The sequence below is a fragment of the Hemitrygon akajei genome, chromosome 6, assembly GCF_048418815.1.
Source record: "Hemitrygon akajei chromosome 6, sHemAka1.3, whole genome shotgun sequence".
NCBI classification, from domain to species: Eukaryota; Metazoa; Chordata; class Chondrichthyes; order Myliobatiformes; family Dasyatidae; genus Hemitrygon; species Hemitrygon akajei.
In genome coordinates, this window is record NC_133129.1 from 27,130,733 (window position 1) to 27,149,249 (window position 18,517).

Consider the following 18,517-nt stretch of genomic DNA (forward strand, 5'->3'; position numbering starts at 1 on the left):
GCTGTCTTCTCACCTGTTCAGCTGTGAAGCCCACTGTGGTGGTTTCAGGTGGGGGAGGGGTGTAGTCATGAGAGCAGGGTGGAGGGCTGTGAGGAGGGGTAGGAGGGGAGAGTGGAGTATGTGTTGGTTGGGTCCGACAACAGAAGAATCATGTGGGGGATGGGCAGGGGCCACAGTGTCAAATCTGTTGAAGAACAGGTTAAGTTCGTTGTCCCTGTCCACACTGCCTTCAGCTCCTCTGTTGCTAGTTTGCTGGAACCCAGTGATGGTCCTCATCCCACTCCAGACCTCTCTCATGTTGTTCTGCTGGAGTTTCCACTCAAGCTTCCTCCTATACCTGTCTTTAGCCTCCCTGATCTTGGCTTTCAGGTCCCTCTGTATTGTCCTCAGCTCCTCCCTATTTCCATCTCTAAACGCCCTCTTTTTAGTGTTCAGGATGGCCTTAATGTCCTTTGTTACCCATGGCTTGTTATTTGAATAACAAAGGACAGTTCTTGCCGGAACATTGCAGTCCACACAGAACCAGTAATGCACTCTGTGAGCCCATCAACGTCCTCTCCATGTGGCTCACAGAGGGCCTGCCAGCCTGTCACCTCAAAACAACTCTGGAGTGCCTCATAATCCTCCCCCGACCATTTCCTCAATGACCTCGAGGTTGCAGGTTTACTCTTCACCAGAGGCACGTAGCAGGGTTTGAGATGCACCAGGTTGTGATCTGACCTTCCCAGTGGGGGGGGGGGGGGGGGGCGGCGGCAGAGGAGCTGTATGCATCGTTAACGTTAGCATTCATCAAGTTCAGGGTCCTCTCCCCTCTGGTTGTACAGCTCACATACTGCGTGAAGTTGGGCAGCTTTCTAGCCATGAAGTTACCTGAGATGGTAATGAGAGCACTCGGGTGCTGGGTTTTTAGTCTGGCTATGACGGTGTAAATAATGTTACACGCCGATGTCGGGTTGGCAGACATCATCTATTGTCTGAACTCAATGAATTAAGATCACATGGTTATTCCTTATTCCCTCGTCTCTCCACTGCTCTCCTCCATCTCACCCTCATTAAACCACAGAAATTCTGCCGACAGGAAGACCATTCTCCCATCATCATGATACTGACCAAATTAAAAGGACGGTGCAGGTTAATGTTTTTATTATTATCATTATTGTCACATGTACAGAGATTATTGCCTGTGTGCCACTCAAACAGATCATGCCATACGTATGTACCTTGAGGTAATGAAGAAAACAGAATGCAGTTGAGAGTGTATCGGCTACAGAGGCAGAGCTGTGAATGTAGATGGGCGAAAGGCAAAGGGAACCACATGGTAAATTGGGAGATCAAGATCTTATACGTAATCAAGATAGGTTTGTAATTAGTAATGGCGTCAAAGCTTCTGGGGAGAAGGCAGCTGAATGTGGCTGAGAGGGAACACTTATCTACCACGATCGAATGGCAGAGTAGACTTGATAGGAGAAATGGCCTAATTCTGATCCTATGTCCTATGGTCTTATAAAAACACGTCATCATCATTCTGAAAGATTATTTCTCTTTCTCCAAAAATAATGTCCAACCTTCTTGTCATTTCCAGTACTTCTGCTTTATTTTCATATTGATATCATCTAACAGTTGGTCACTTCAGGCAGGAAGTTCCAGAGCCCTCAATCTGTGAAGAATGACAACAACATTTCCCTCAATTTGATCTTTCCTGTGAGAAACCATATGTTTGAAGCAGTTTTAATAAAATACAAAAAACAAATTATCTGTTGGAATAACAAGGAAGTTTATTATTGCTGACATTCTTGGAAAATCAACCCAAGTAAGCCACTGGTCAAATTGGTTATAAACAAGAATGAAAACAGAAGTTTAATTGGTGACTGTAGTGAGATAATTGTAATGAAAGTAAATATAATGGAATGTTACAAGAATAGATGTTCTGCAATCGCAGGTCCAAATTGGCGGAGTAGATTCAATGGGTTGAATGGGCTAAGTCTACTCCTATATCTTATGGTCTTTGGTCAATGTTAGTGAAACAAGAACTGGTCATTGATTTCAGGAAGAGGTTTCTTGCACATTTTCCTGTCTATATCATTGGTCTGGGGGGATGAAAGGGTTGAGTGCTTCAGATTCCTAGTATCCCAGTCCAAACATGTAGATGCCATAGGCAAGAAAGCTTACCAATGCTAAAGAAAGTTGGCATGTTACTGTGGACTTCACTATGTTACACGTGCACCATAGAAAGCATCCTATCTTGATGGAGCTTGGTTTGGCAACTGTTCTGCACATGACCACAAACATTGCAGAGTTGTGAATATAGCTCAGTGCATAATGGAAACCCATCTTCCCTGTTCGGATTTCATTTCTACTTTTTGCTGCAGCCAGGCATTTTCCCCTACCCCGGACATTTGCTCTTCTCTCCTCTCCCAATGGGTAGAAGAGATAACAGCCTAAAAGAACATATCACACGGCTCATGGACAGCTTCTATTCCACTGAAATAAGACTATTAATTGGTTCTCTAGTACAGTAAGGTGGAATCTTGGCCGCAAAGTCTCCCTCTTTATGATCTTGCATTTTATTGTTTGCCTGACCTGCACTTTCTCTGTAGCTCGTAGACTTTATTCAGCAGTGTTACTGTTTTACCTTGTTCTACCACAATGCACTGTAAAACGAATTGATCTGTATGAACAGTATCCAAGGCAAGCTTTTCATTGTATCTCAGTACAGGTGACAATAATAAACAAATTCAAAAACTATTTCTTCAAATCTTCTTTAATCTTCTATTGATTAACTTAAATCTGTGCCTAGGTACAGTTTTTGTGAAGCAAATCATTTGGCAAAGCATAGGCGCCAAACAAATACCTTTGTTGATAATCAGCCAAGAGCTAATTAAACTAAAATAATTTAATCTTGATTAACTAACCTGGTCTTAAGAGCACAAGATATATGAGCAGAATTTGGGCATTCTGCCCATCTTGTTTGCTCTCCCAATCAATTGTGGTTCATTTGTTTTCCCTCTTAACCTCACTCCCCATAACCAAATCTTATGACCCACGAGCAGAATTAGGCCATTCAGCCCATCGAGTCTGCTCCACAATTCCATCATGGCTGATCCCAGATCTTATTCAACCCCGTGCAACTGCCATCTCGCCATACCCTTTGATGCCCTTGCTGATCAGGAAAGTATCAACTTCTACCTTACCTCTACCCACGGGCTTGGCCTCCACCACAGTCAGTAGCAGAGCATTCCACTGATTCACTACTCTCTACCTAAAAAAAATCCTCCTTACCCATGTTCTGAAAGGTTGCCCCTCAATTTTGAGGCTGTGCCTTCCAGTTCTATATACCCCCACCGTAGGAAACATCCTCTCCACATCTACTCTATCTAGCCCTTTCGAGATCAGGTAAGTTTCAATAAGAACCCCCTGTGTTCTTCCAAATTCCAGAAAGTACTGGCCCAAAGCTGCCGAATGCATGTCATTTGTTAACACATTCATTCCCAGAATCATCCTTGTGAATCTCCTCTGGACTCTCTCCAATGACAACACTCCCTTTCTGGGATATGGGGCCCAAAACTGTTGACAAACTCCAAGTGCAGCCTGACAAGTGTTTCATAAGGCCCCAGCATTATCTCCTTGCTTTTATATTCTATTCCCCTTGGAAATAAATGCCAACATTACATTTACCTTCTTTACCACAAACTCAACCTGTAAATTAACCTTCTGCGAGTCTTGCATGAGGACTCCTAAGTTCCACTGCACCTCTGAAGTTTGAACCATCTCCCCATTTAGATAATAGTCCGCACTATTGTTCCTTATACCAAAACGCAAATTATCACACATTTCCCAACACTGTATTCCGTCTGCCATTTTTTTGCCCATTCTTCCAATTTGTTTAAGTCCTACTGCAATCGCATTGCTTCCCCAGCACTATCTACCCCTCCATCTATCTTTGTATTATCCATAAACTTTGCCACAAAACCATCAATTTCAAAACAATGTGAAAAGTAACGGTCCCAATACTGACCCTGGGGAACACCACTAGTCACAGGCAGCCAACCAGAAAAAGCCCCCTTCATTCTCACTCGCTGCCTCCTGCCTGTTGCCATTCCTCTATCCATACTAGTATCTTCCCTGTAACACCATAGGATTTAATCTTGTTAAACAGCCTCATGTGGCACCTTATCAAATGCCTTCTGAAAATCTAAGTAAATGATATCCACTGCTCTCCTTTGTCCAACCTGCTTGTTACTTCTTTGAAGAACTCTAACAGATTTGTCAGGCAAGATTTCCCTTTACAGAAACCATCTGACCTTGACTTATTTTATCATTAGTCTCCAAGTACCCTGAAACCTCATTCTTAATATTGGACTCCAACACTTTCCAACACTGAGGTCAGGCTAAATGGCCTATAATTTCCTTTCTTTTACCTCCCTCCCATCTTAAAGAGTGCAGTGACATTTGCAATTTTTCCAATCTTCTGGGACCATGCCAGGTTCAAGTGATTCTTGAAAGATCATATCCAATGCATCCCTTATCTTTTTAGCAACCTCTCTCAGAACTCTGGGATGTAGTCCATCTGATCCAGGTGAATTACCCACCTTAAGACCTTTCAGTTTGCCAGGTACTTTTTCCTTTGTAATAGGAATGGCTCTCACTCCTGCTCTCTGAAACTCATGGACATATAGTACACTTCGAGTGAATTCCACAGTGAAGACTGCTGAAAGGTACCCATTAAGTTCATCAGCCATTTCTTTGTCCCCTATTACTACCTCACCAGCATCATTTTCCAGTGGTCCAGTATCAACTCTCACCTCCCTTTTACTCTTTATATCACTGAAAAAACTTTCGGTATCCTACTTTATATTATTGGCTAGTTTGCCCTCATATTTAATCTTTTCCCTTCTTATAGCTTTTTAGTTGCCTTTTGCTGGATTTTAAATGCTTCCCAATCATCCAGCTTCCCACTTACTTTTGTTACCTTAAATGCCCTTTTCTTGGCTTTTACGCAGTCTTTAACTTCCCTTGTCAGCCATGGTGGCCTACTCCTGCCATTTGGGGACGACGACTTCTGTGTGACTTATTTATCTTGTGCCTTGTGAACTATTCCCAGAAACTTCAGCCACCTCTGCTCTGCCATCATCCCACCAGTATCCCCCTCCAATCCACCTGGGCAAACTCCTCTCTCACGCCTCTGTAATTCCCTTTATTCCATTGTGGTATTGATACATTTGACTTATGCTCCTCTCTCTCAATTTGCAGTACGACTCAAAATATTATGATCACTGCCTCCTAAGGATTCCTTTACAAGCTCCCTAATAAGATCTGGGTTATTACACAGAACCCAATCCATGACTGTCTGTCCCTGAACTATTGAGTCCCCTATTACTGGCTGCATCCTCTTCAGTTCCCTACCCATCTGAGCCACAGGGCAAGACTCCGTGCCAGAGGCGCAGCCACTGTTGCTTCCCCCAGGTAGGTTGCTCCCCCCTCCCCCCCAACCAGTACTCAAAATGGGAATACTTATTGACATAACAGGGATGGCTGTAGAGGTGGTATCTGATGGTCTCCCTTCCCTCTCCAGACAGTCACCCATTTATCTGTCTCCTGTAGCTCCCGTCTATCACCTCTTCACTTTCCCTAACAAGCCGAAGGCATCGAGCTGCAGCTCCAATTTTTTAACAGGGTCTCTAAGGAGCTGCACCTCGATCCAGCGGGTACAGATGCGGCCACTGGAGAGGCTGGGAGTCTCCTGGAAATCCCACATCTGACACCCAGGACAGAACACTGGGCCTGTAGATATACATACCCCCATCCTCTCAAGAGTTAAATAAGAAAGAAGAAATAAGGAATGAACTTACCCACTTACCTCACCTCTGCCTGTTCTCTCCAAAGCCCTGTTGAGCCAAAGCCTTACCATTAAGACTCAGACCACTCCAATGACGACCGCTCCCACGATGACCATTCCACTAGATAGTACCCCTCTTTTATGGAGACTCGGTTTTTAAAGCTCTTTGTCGCTCTTATGCAGGAATGCTTGACCTTTGACACACTCACTAACCAAGAACCTATCAACCTCCACTTTAAATATACCTAATGATTTGGTCTCCACAGCCATTTGTGGAAAAGAATTCAACAGATTCACCACCCTCTGGCTAATAATAAAAAAAAAATCCTCTCCATCTCTGTTTTAAAGGGATTTTTTCTTCTGAGGCTCCGTGCTTTCGTCCTCGACTCCACCACTATACGAAGCAGTTTGTCAGATTTTTTTTGTTTGTTTCTGCACTATAACATTTTCACAACTGATAAAGAGTAAAGTGTAACCCTATTGAGCATACTTTGAGGTGAAGGATTGATTATTGCCTTAGTAATAATGGCTTGCTGAACAATTCATTACCTGTAACATTTCCTAATAAGGCTAAGTGTCAATGTCTTTATTGTGTGACAACACACCCATGACATATCTTGCAACATTTTGCTACTTAAATGTGTTATATAAATTGTTGTTTGTGAGGTGAGTAACAATGGTGACATTAAGAATCACCAGGTACATTTGAAAAGGAGATAGAGACGGGAAAGTGGACAGGATGATGCTTTGTCCCAAACCTTCCTCAAACAGATCAGAATGAGTAGACCAGCAGGGACTAAGTTGATGGAATTTTGAACTGGAAAGTACACATGCATACTAAAATGAAAATCAGCAGCTTTTCCTCCTTTCCCTTCTGTCATGCACGAGTCATTACTTTTGAGCTAGACAAATAAAATATCGAGTTTGTGGAACTTGGTGACTACGGAGAGAGGTCGTGGTGTCCAAAATGAAGCTGGACAGACAATGGGGGGGGGGGGGGAGTGGGAGAAGAAGGTTGTGCAGGCTGATTTAAAACAAGCAGAGTTCCTGGAAATCTAAGATGGGTCATCAGTACTGGCATGAAACTGCACGTGGAACTCTATCTATGTCTTATTCATTTTCTTTATTCGTATTTCTAAGCAAGTAATAACACTTACTTAAATATTCTTTTACAAGTGCATGCCAATTTGATCCATTGCCATCTTGAGCAGAATGGGTTGGAATTACAGAGTGTAATTTAATGCACATAGATGCTATTTTTATAAACTACAAAAATTGGGAAAGAGTGTGCTGTGAATCCTTGGCAAAACATCGATTACTTGTGCAACAATAACTTTGCTCTTAACAAAAGCAAGACCAAGAAATTGATTATGGACCTATACAGTTTAATGCATGGCTAAGGAATTGGTGTAGGAGGAAGGGCATAAGTTTTTGAAACATTGGGCTCTCTTCCAGGGAAGGTGGGGTCTTTATTGAATGGATAGCTGCACCTGAACTGGAGTGGGGCTGATATCTTAACAGGAAGATTTGTTAAAGGCTGCACGGTGGGGTATAAACTAGAGTTGCAGGGAGATGGGAACGAGAGTGCTAGAACAACTTGTGGAGAGGCTGTGGAGGCAGATGTTGGTAAGACTTGAGACAAACTTAGGAATCAGAAGGCTGAGCATGATGCAACTACTGTCCTGAGCTACATACATTTCAATGCAAGAAGTTTTGTAGTAAAGACGGATAATAGTGGTGAAGATGAGGAAGCTGGTTTACAAATAGACACACTGTTGATAGGGCAAAATTGCAGTCAACAGGATGAATTGCAAGGTAAAAGGCAGACAAAATTGAAAAGGGTGAATACAGGACTGAAGGAGTTATATTTGAATGAGAACAGTATAGGAAATAAGGTAGATGAACGTAGCACAGTTACAGATTGGCACATATGATCCTGCAGGCATCACTGAATCATGGCTAAAAGAAGCTTATAGCTGGGAGCTTAATGCCTGAGGATACAGATTGTATCAAAAGCATAGGCAGGAAGGCAGAGGGGGGCAGCATTGCTCTTTTGGTAAAAAAATGCAATCAAATCATTAGAAAGAAATGACATAGGGTCAGAAGGTGTTGAATCATGGTGGGACAGAGCTAAGGAATTGCAAGGGTAAAAGGAACCTGATGGGAGATGTATACAGACCCCCAAACAGTAGTACATATATGGCCTACAAATTACAACAGAAGATAGAAAATACATGCCAAAAGGGCAGTGTTACAATAGTCATGGGGGACATCAATCTGCAGGTAGATTGAGAAAATCAGGTTGGTGCGAGATTCCAGGAGGGGGAGTCTTTAGAATCCCTAGGGCTTTTTAGGGCAGCTCGTGTTGAGCTCACTAGGGGGTCAGCTATTGGGGATTGGGTGTTGGGATTGGGAGAGCCTTTGGACTCTCTGACCACTGTCTGATCTACCTCATCCCAGCCTACAGGCAGAGACTTAAATCTGCTAAGCCTGTGGTGAGGACAGTGAAGAAATGGACCAGTGAGGTGAAACAGCAACTTCAGGACTGTTTTGACACCACTGACTGGGGTGTCTTTGAAGCTGCAGCCACCAATATACATGAACTGACAGATACTGTGACATCCTACATCAGTTTTTGTGAGGATGCATGTGTACCCACAAAAACTTTCCGGACCTTCGCCAACAATAAGCCATGGTTTACCCCCAAACTCAGACATCTTCACCAAGCTAAGGAGGATGCCCACAGGAGTGGGAATAGGGCCCTGTACAGGCTGGCCAGAAATGCACTGACCAGAGAAATCAGAGTGGCCAAGCGGTTCTACTCCGAAAAGTTGAGGAGTAATTTCTCAGCTAATGACTCATTGTCGGTGTGGAGAGGCCTGCAGGAGGTCACTGGCTACAGGAGACGCCCTGCCCCCCCTGCTGAGGTTAACAAAGCTTTGGCTGATGACCTTAATACCTTTTACTGTAGATTTGAGAGGGTCCATCTTACACCTGTCCCTCCCCCCTCTTCAGTCTCTCTTCCTGCCTTCCCTCGACCATCACTCACTGGTACTCATCCCCCAATCACTGCAATCACCTCCCCACCATCTCTGCCCAGCCCCCCTGGATCACAGCTTAGAATCAGCGAAGGAGAAGTATGTCGACTGTTCCAGCGACTTAAGACCCGAAAATCTCCAGGCCCAGGTGGGGTCTCCCCCTCCTGTCTATGAGCCTGTGCTGATCAGCTGGCTCCCATCTTCACTCAGCTCTTTAACAGATCTCTGGAGCTGAGTGAGGTTCCAACTTGCTTCAAGCGCTCTACCATCATCCCGGTCCCCAAGAAACCCACCATCACAGGACTTAACGACTACAGACCTGTCGCACTGACATCTGTAGTCATGAAATCCTTTGAATGCTTGGTATTGAACCACCTGAAGACCCTCACCAGCAGCCTGCTGGATCCCCTGCAGTTTGCCTACCGGGCAAATAGGTCAGTAGACGATGCAGTCAACCTGGGACTGCACTATATCCTGCAACATCTGGATCGTCCTGGGACCTATGCTCAGATGCTGTTTGTGGATTTCAGTTTGGCGTTTAACACCATCGTCCCTCATATCCTCTGCTCCAAATTGTCTCACCTTACTGTGCCACCTGACCTCTGCGATTGGATTTACAGCTTCCTGACCAACAGAAGTCAGCAGGTAAGGATGGGACGGGTCACCTCGGATATTCGAATCACCAACACCGGCGCCCCCCAGGGGTGTGTCCTCTCTCCACTGCTGTTCTCCCTCTACACCAATGACTGCACCTCCTCCAACCCCTATGTGAAGCTTTTGAAGTTTGCAGACGACACTACCGTCATCGGACTCATCCAGAATAGTGATGAGTCTGCATATCGACAGCAGGTGGACCAACTGGCGCTCTGGTGCAGTCGGAACAATCTGGAGCTGAACACTCTCAAGCCAAAGGAGATGATAGTGGATTTCAGGAAACATTCCCCCGCTATGTCTCCCCTCACAGTCCTCAGCAGCCCTGTGTCCACCGTGGAGAACTTCAGGTTCCTGGGAACCACCATCTCTCAGGATCTGAAGTGGGAGCAGAACATCAGCTCTTCAGATCCCTCCAGACTAAGACTAATAGGCATTGGAGAAGTTTTTTCCCTACTGCGGTCACTTTGCTGAACAGTTAACTGCCGGTTAACTGTCGGCTAACTATTACTTGGATTGCACTACCTGTATGTATAATCTATATTTTCATTTATATTTATCATTATTATTGTTATGAGCAGAGAGACAACATCTGCCGGAAGTAAATTCCTTGTATGTGCATAGGTACTTGGCGATTAAAGTCTGATTCTGATTCTGATTATGCAATGAACCAGAATTGATTAGAGAGCTTAATGTAAAAGAACACTTAGGGACAAGTAATCATGGTAAGATTGAATTCACTCTGAAATTTGAGAAGAAGTAGCTAAATTCAGTGGAGTGAAGGGAATTACAGAGGCATGAGCGGGGAGTTGGCCAGAACTGATTTGAAAAGAACACTGGCAGGGATGACGGCAGAGCAGCAATGGCTGGAATTACTGGAAGCAATTCGGAAGGAACAGAATACGTACATCCCAAAGAGGAAGAAGTATCCTAAAGGAAATATGACACAACAGTGGCTAACGAGAGAAGTCAAAGCCAACATACAAACCAAAGAGAGGGCATATAATAGAGCAAAAATTAGAGGGAAGGTAGAGGTGAGAATCTTTTAAAAACCAAAAGAAGGCAGTACAGTGAAAGTTCCAGGTGTCAGGGGGCATGAAGTGCGTGAAGTTACCATAACTAGAGAGAAGGTTCTTGGGAAACTGAAAGGTCTGAAGATGAATAAGTCACCTGGACCAGATAGTATATATTTCAGATATCTGAAAGAGGTGGCTGAAGATATTGTGAAGGCATTATTAATGATCTTTCAAGAATCACCAGATTCTGTAATTGTTCTGGAGGACTGGAAAATGGCAAATTTCACTCTGCTTTTCAAGAAGGGAGAGAGGCAGAAGAAAGGAATCTGTAGACCAGTTAGTTTGACCTCAGTGGTTGGCATGATGATGAAGTTGATTATTAAGGATGAGGTCTCAGGGTACTTGGAGGCACATGGTAAAATAGGCTGTAGTCAGCATGGTTTCCTCAAGGGAAAATGTTGGCTGATAAATCTGTTGGCATTCTTTGAAGAAATAACAAACAGGATAGACAAAGGAGAATTGGTTGAGGTTGTGTACTTGGATTTTCAGAAGGCCTTTGACAAGGTGCCACAGATGAGGCTGCTTAACAAGCTATGAGCCCATGGTATTACAGGAAAGATTCGAGCATGGATAAAGCAGTGGCTGGTTGGCAGTGGGCAAAGTGTGGGATAAAGGGAGTCTTTTTGGACTGGCTGCCAATGACTAGTGGTGTTCTACAGAGTTCTGTGTTGGGATTGATTTGTTTTACGTTGCACGTTAATGGTTTGGACGATGGAAATGATGGCTGTATTGCAAAGTTTGCAGACGATGTGAAGATAGGTGGAGAGGCTACAGAAGGTTTTAGACAAATTAGGAGAATGGGCAAAGAATGGCAGATGGAATATAGTGTTGGGAAGTAAATGGTCATGCACTTTGGTAGAAAAAAGGAAAGGGTTGACTATTTTCAAAATGGAAAGAAAATACAAAAAACTGAGGCACAGAGAGTATTGGGAGCCCTTGTGCTGGATTCCCTAAAAGTTAATTTGCAGGTTGAGTCTGTAGAGAGGAAGGCAAATGCAATGTTAGCATTCGTTTCAAGAGGACTAGAATATAAAAGCAAGGATGTGATGTTGAAACTTATAAAGCACTAGTGAGGCCTAACTTAGAGTATTGTGGGCAGTTTTGGGCCCCTTATTTTAGAAAGGATGTTCTGAAACTGGAGAGGGATCAAAGGAGGTTCATGAAAATAATTCCAGGATTGAGTGACTTGTCATATGAAGAGCGTTTGATGGCTCTGGGTCTTGTATACACTGGAATTCAGAAGATTGAGGGATAAACTCATTGAAACCTAACAAATGGTAAAAGGCCTTGACAGAGTGGATGTGGAGAGAATGTTTCCTAATGTAGGAGAGTCTAAGATCAGAGGACACAGCCTCAGAACAGAGGAGCATCCGTTTAGAACAAAGATGAAGAGAAGTTTCCTTAGCCAGAGAGTGGTGAATCTGTGAAATTCTTTGTCATAGGCAGCTGTGGAGCTCAAATCTTTATGTATATTTAAGACGGAAGTTGATAGATTATTGATTGGTCAGGGCATGATGGGATACAGGAGGAAGGCAGGACATTGGGGCTGGGATGAGAATTTTATCAGCCATGATGAAAGGGCGGGGCAGAGTTGATGGGTCAGATGTCCTATTGCTGCTTCAAAATCTGTGGTCTTATGGTTTTACAGATGTTAGGAAGGGGAGGTTGGGAGAACCAGTTCTCATTGAGGGGATCAACAGTGGATAGGGTGAGCATGAGTTTCTGGACATGAAACACCTCAGGGGCTTTATCCTGGGCCCAACATATTGATGTAGCTACACTTCATTAGGAGTTTGAGGAAATTTGGCAAGTCTCTTGTAATTTTTTACAGATGTACCATGGAGAGCATTCTGATTGGCTGCATCACAGCCTGTTATGGAAGCTCCAATGCCCAGGGTCACAAGAGGCTTCAGGGGATTGTAGATGCAGCTAGTTTAATCACAAACACAAGCCTTTCCACCATCAGGGTTATCGTCCAGAGATGGCATCCATCATTAAAGATCTTCACCATCCAGTACGCCCTCATGGTGTTACTACCATCTGGGAGAAGCCCCAGGAAAATGAAGACCAACACTCAGTGTTTTAGGAAGAGATTTGTCCCCTCCATCATCAGATTTCTGTATGGTCCATGAGCCAATGAATACCACCTCGTCATTTGTTTTTTGCAACTATTTATTTATTTTGTAACTTTTAGCAATCATAGCAGTTACTTGAAAACAAACCAAAACCGCTACATAACAGAGAAATGTCACCTCCCAGCCTACTCCCTGGGGCTCTAACCAGATTAAACTGAACTTCGACGATGTGTGAATATGTAACTACGCTCATTTGCTTCTATTACAATCCAAGCCACATGACAGATTATCCATTACAAGTGTGCAATTCAAAATACAATACAGGCCAAAAAAAAACTAGATACATGGCTCCTACAGTATTGCATTGTACTGCTGCCACAAAACTTCAATTTTCACAACGTATGTCAGAGTTGCTAAACCTCATTCTGATGCTGAACCACTGTGATGTTTGCTCAGAGCATGGGATCTGATAAAAATCAGGGAAGGAGAGAAAGCAAGGGGAGTGAAGTGAATGCTCGTGTTGCAGTGGAGATTAGACAATACCGAATGAGCAAAGTGATGTTGGTGTTGCCCAAGATAAGGCGGCAAAAACCAGTTAATCACCTTGGAAGGCATGTAAGTAGAAAGGGACTAATGGAAAAGGAGACACAACGGAAAAAAAAGTACCGGTAATTAAAAAAAAATTAGGACAAGTGGCATTCCAAGCACTGGGGCAGGAAAAACTGCTGATCTGGAAATATAAAAAAAGAGAAATATCAGAAATATTTAGCAGACCAGGCAGCATCTTGAGGCAGGTAAACAGAGTTAATAGTTGCAGTAGTCATGGTAACACAGTGCAGAGAAAAAGAATCCTGCAGATTCTGAGCCAAGCAGCAAGCACCCATTTATTCCATTGCATTGAATCGATTTAATTTTCTTCACATTGCTCTCGGTTGTTCCTGTCAAATCCTTCCACTCAATATTTCAGGCGGATGTCCTTTCATTGGAATACCTGCTCTGCTACAAACTTGCTTATATGAAACTGATGAGTGCAACATTAATTCCCAAGCCTGCACAAACACCATATGAGTAGGCTGAGTATAAAATAATTTAATTAAAATATCATTACTTTGATTATTGTCACAGTTGAGAGTTCAAAGTAAACTTGTATTTTTAGTGCACATATATGTTACAATATACTACCCTGAGATTCATTTTCTTGCAGGCATTTACAGAGAAAAATGTAAATACTACTGGATTTCATTGAAAGTGTAGAGTTGGACAAAGACCGACAAACACCCAGTGTGTAAAAGAAAACAAATAAATGTGGATGTGATTAAAATGCTTTGCTTGAGGGAGCAAAGCCAAGAGTCAGAATCTGACAAAAAGAAATTGGCCAGAGATTCACTCAGGGGAATGTGAATCTTTGGAGACCTCTGATTTGGAGGGTTGTTAATCAATAGTCCCTCACTCTGACAGACTCTTTGACAGTGTAGGATCGGGAACTGTATGCAGAGGAATAGGTTTGCTGTGACCTAAATAGTTCCAGATTCTAATTTTCCACCTATACAAGGAACAATGACTATTCCAAAACACGCTCATAGCTGTAGCGTATTTAAGAACCTTATAGAAGGGTTACATAAATTCACTTCTCATTTTAGCATTGGTTCCTAAAGTTGTTATAGCTGGGGGTTGTAATGGGGACAAGCTCCCTCTACCTATTAAATGTTCCCAATGGCATGCACCTCAAATAGTCTCTGACAGCCAAGTCCAGCCCCTGGTCTTCATTCATGACTACTAAGCCCAGCAGAACCATCTCTACTGACAGGAGAAGGGGCAAAGGCAGGTTACTGGCGATTTAAAATCAGTCGCTTCAGGCAGGTGAGTCTCGTCAACTGTGGTTGGCAGCTCATCTAGGAGAATGAAAACTCTGATCTCAAACTTGCACAGCTTTGTGGCTATACACACTCATGGGGCAGGCTTCGGGAATAAATCCGGAGCTGGATTCCCTAAGGCAGTCCTACACTGAGTTCAGTGATGACTGGTAGCTCCTGCGAGGCTGCTGGTGCCAGGTTGTATCGGTCTCTGCTGTTCCTTTCGATTTATCAGATGCATGGAGAGGGGAGCTTGCTTCGTGGCCAACAGCTTACTCTCTCTGTATTGTACTGTGTGGTCTTGTGTATCCTGACAGCTAGGACACAACGTCCATGGTCAGCCCTGACCAAGGGAGGCCTCACTTTAGCACTAAGCAAGCCATGAGCTGCAACAAGCACATTGCACTCTGCCTCTGAAATCCACTCAGTTCCTAAAGTTCAATGCACTGTCACTGCTTAGTGCAATGAGTGAAGCTGAGTGAGGCAGGGGTTGAATTTCTAGGGAAGCCTGCTTTTGTTCCCTACTCTCCCACCCTTCTTTTTCATCTTCCCCCATTTATTTCTTTCCATTCCATTCTAGAGGTTGTGAAATTGCCTCTGCAGAGAAGAAGATCAGATGTAATAATGTCAGCTCTTTGTTGTTATTCCTTTTGTGGTGCATCGGGCAGCCACCTCATCACTGCACTTGTGTCTGTTTTCCTTGAGTCGCTATCTCTACACTTAACCCAGCATGCCGCGAGCTGGCCGGATTCGAACCCCGGGACCACTCGCCTTGAGGACCAGAGTGGATGCAACTACACCATCAGCCACCTGTCAGCTCTTTACCATACCCGATTATTATATCTGCGGCCATTTTGATATTCACACACACAAAGCAGTCCCGATGAAGAGTCTTAGCCTGGAACTTCGACTGTTTATTCCCCGCCATAAACGCTGCCCGGCATTCTGAGATCCTGCAGCATTTCTCGTGTGCTGCTCATAGAATCACCTTCCGTGAGATGCTGCAGACTGAACTATAAAGGAAGTTGTTAACCAGCTCCTTGCAGAGTTGATTGACTGCTGACTTCCTCCAACACCTTGAGTGTTTTGTGAAGGATCAGGGACCAGCTGTATTCACCATACACATTTACATGTATTAGGAACTTTGCTGTGGTGTGTCGGTGCGACATGCAACATTCAACAGATTCAAAATCAGGTTTATTATCACCGGCACGTGACGTGAAATTTGTTAACTTAGTAGCAGCAGTTCAATGCAATACATAATCCAGCAGAGAGAGAAAAATAATAATGATAACTAAAATAAAACATAATAATAAATAAACAAGTAAATCAATTACATATATTGAATAGATTAAAAAATGTGCAAAACCAGAAATACCGTATTTGTATACTGAAAAATGAGGTAGTATCCAAAGCTTCAATGTCCATTTAGGAATCGGATGGCAGAGGGGAGGAAGCTGTTCCTGAATCGCTGAGTGTGTGCCTTCAGGCTTCTGTACCTCCTACCTGATGGTAACAGTGAGAAAAGGGCATGTCCTGGGTGCTGGAGGTCCTTAATAATGGACACTGCCTTTCTGAGACACCGCTCCCTAAAGATGTCCTGAGTACTTTGCAGGCTAGTACCCAAGATGGAGCCGACTAGATTTACAACCTTCTGCAGCTTCTTTCGGTCCTGTGCAGTAGCCCCTCCATACCAGACTGTGATGCAGCCTGTCAGAATGCTCTCCACGGTACAACTATAGAACAATTATACAGAATGAAGTATTGCCTGAGATAAAGCTAGATATGGAATAAAATGTACATGAATAATTAAATAGTATATATTTACAATATAAACAACATTATAAAAGTGGTTTAAAGTGTTTACAGTGCAGTGACTGAGGTAATAGAAAGAGGGGGTGGTGGGGGGTTAGCTAAAATGGTTGATCAGATTAATTACTTGGGGGAGAGCATTTTTCGGTGGCATGAAGTTTTTGTTCTAATGTTTTAATAGAAATGAGATATTAGCAAAGGCAGTTTGCTGGGTGAGTAATGTTTCCAATTCTTTTTCTTTCCGCCTGGAGCTGGTGATTAATTCTACACCCTCCATTTTTTTTGGTTATTTTTACTGCATCGTAACATCAGCTATCCTCTACTTCATTTCATTTTAAAAAACATTTACTTGTCATACTTGACAAATATTTGCCAGACTGACAGGTTCCACAATGATCTGTCCTCTGTGGTGAGCACATGTTTCACTCTTAGTATTTATTTTTGATGCTGCATTTATTTATTTTGCTTATTCATTGTTGACTTTCTGACCTGTTTCTGCTGACCAGCTGCTTGCTTCACCAGTGGTGGGGTGTTTAGGTCAAAGGTCAACTTTCATTCTGCACGTGCATTCCTGAGTCAGTCATTGCTTGGAATAATCTCTTCAGCTGGTTTCTTGTGTAGTCACGAGCTAGTTGTAGTTGTCCCCTTGACCCAGATGTTACAAATGATTAAGCAAGAGAACTGGGAAGTCTCTTGACATTCATTGCCAAAGCCAACAACCTACTCATATGCCTCATTGTTCTTCCAAAAAAACAAGTTTCATGTGGATTGTCGGGCATACAAGGTGAGGCATTGACCTTGGGATTTGACAATGCACTCATGTGACGTTAGGAGGATGCTGCCAAGACTCGAGGTTCTGAGTTATAAGAAGAGGTTGGGCAGGCTTGGACTTTATTCCTGGGAGCGTAGGAGACTAAGGAGGTGATGTATAAAATCATAAGGAGTATATATGGTGTGAATGCACCTTCCTTTTTATTCCAGGTAAAGGAATTAAAAACAAGAGGGCCTAAGTTTGAGGTGAGAATGAAAAGATTCAAAAGGATCCGTAGCACAACTTCTTTGCACAGAAGGTGGCTCAATATGGAACAAGTTTCCAGAGTAAGCGGGTGAGACGGGTACGACAACAACATCTAACGAGTACATGAACATGTGCATAGATAGGAAAGGTTTAGACACAGCAGTTCCCAACCTGGGGTCCACAGACCCCTCGGTTAATAGTAGAGGTCCGTATTATAAAAAAGTTTGGGAATCCCTCCTTTACAGGTATGGACCAAATGTGGGCGAATTGGCTGAGCTGAGATGGCCACCTTGGTAGGCACGGATGAGTTGCGTCATAGTGTCTGCTTCCATGTTATGATACTGTTTGACTCTGTGTACTTCCCCATGTTTACTGGTGATCTGATTTAAAATTAAGAGGTGAAAGTGCTATTTAAATTCCATCTCTTTCAACGTATTCTTTAAAATTCATCCACCTAGGATCATCCTGCCTGACAGACCATCAGCCTTTATGATAATCAGGAAAATTCCCAACTCACAGTGATAATTCTGGGTCCTGTGAGTAAATGGGAAGTTCACGGTGTCAATTAAGCCGTGCGGTGTAGAGAATTTGCAGAGAGTCACAGAGAGATGCACCATGGAAACAGACCCTTCCCTCAAAATGGGTGCCCCCCAGGGCTGTTTGCTGAGCTCACTGCAGTACAGTCTACTCACACATGGCTGGCGTGTAAACTCCCGAGTAATCACATTGTCAAGTTCGTCGATAACATGACAGTGGTGGGTATCATCACCAGCGATGATGCAGCGAGGAGGTGGCAGAGCTTGAGGCCTGGTGCCAGCAAATAACCTCTTCCTCAATGTCAACAAGACAGAGGAGATGGTTATCGACATCAGGAGAAATTGCACAACTCACATCCCTCTTTTCAGTGACACAATGCGAGCAGATTCAACTTCCTGTTTTTATACAAAATTTCTTTATTACAAATTCGGTGCTATGTGTACAAAGCAGTGACTAACACAATTACTTCACTACAAATAGATAATACATATTATACCAAAATGGTTCCATCTCTGTCAAAGATGGCAATTACACCCTGCGGAGCTCAACGGTCCCAGCATGCCTCTAAGGTCTCCGTGGACTACGCGTGTTCCTTTTCGATATTTACCCAGGCACGAACAT

General features: G+C 43.4%; 1 long non-coding RNA gene across 1 annotated transcript in view; it reads right to left on the bottom strand.

The window, feature by feature from the left end:
* Positions 1 to 1,225: 1,225 nt before the first annotated feature.
* The window catches only part of LOC140728924 (uncharacterized), a 67,999-nt gene continuing 50,707 nt past the window's right edge, over positions 1,226 to 18,517 (bottom strand). Inside the window, exon 4 of the long non-coding RNA XR_012099211.1 lies at positions 1,226 to 1,657. This is a non-coding gene — a long non-coding RNA (uncharacterized lncRNA). The remainder of the gene's footprint in view (positions 1,658 to 18,517) is intronic.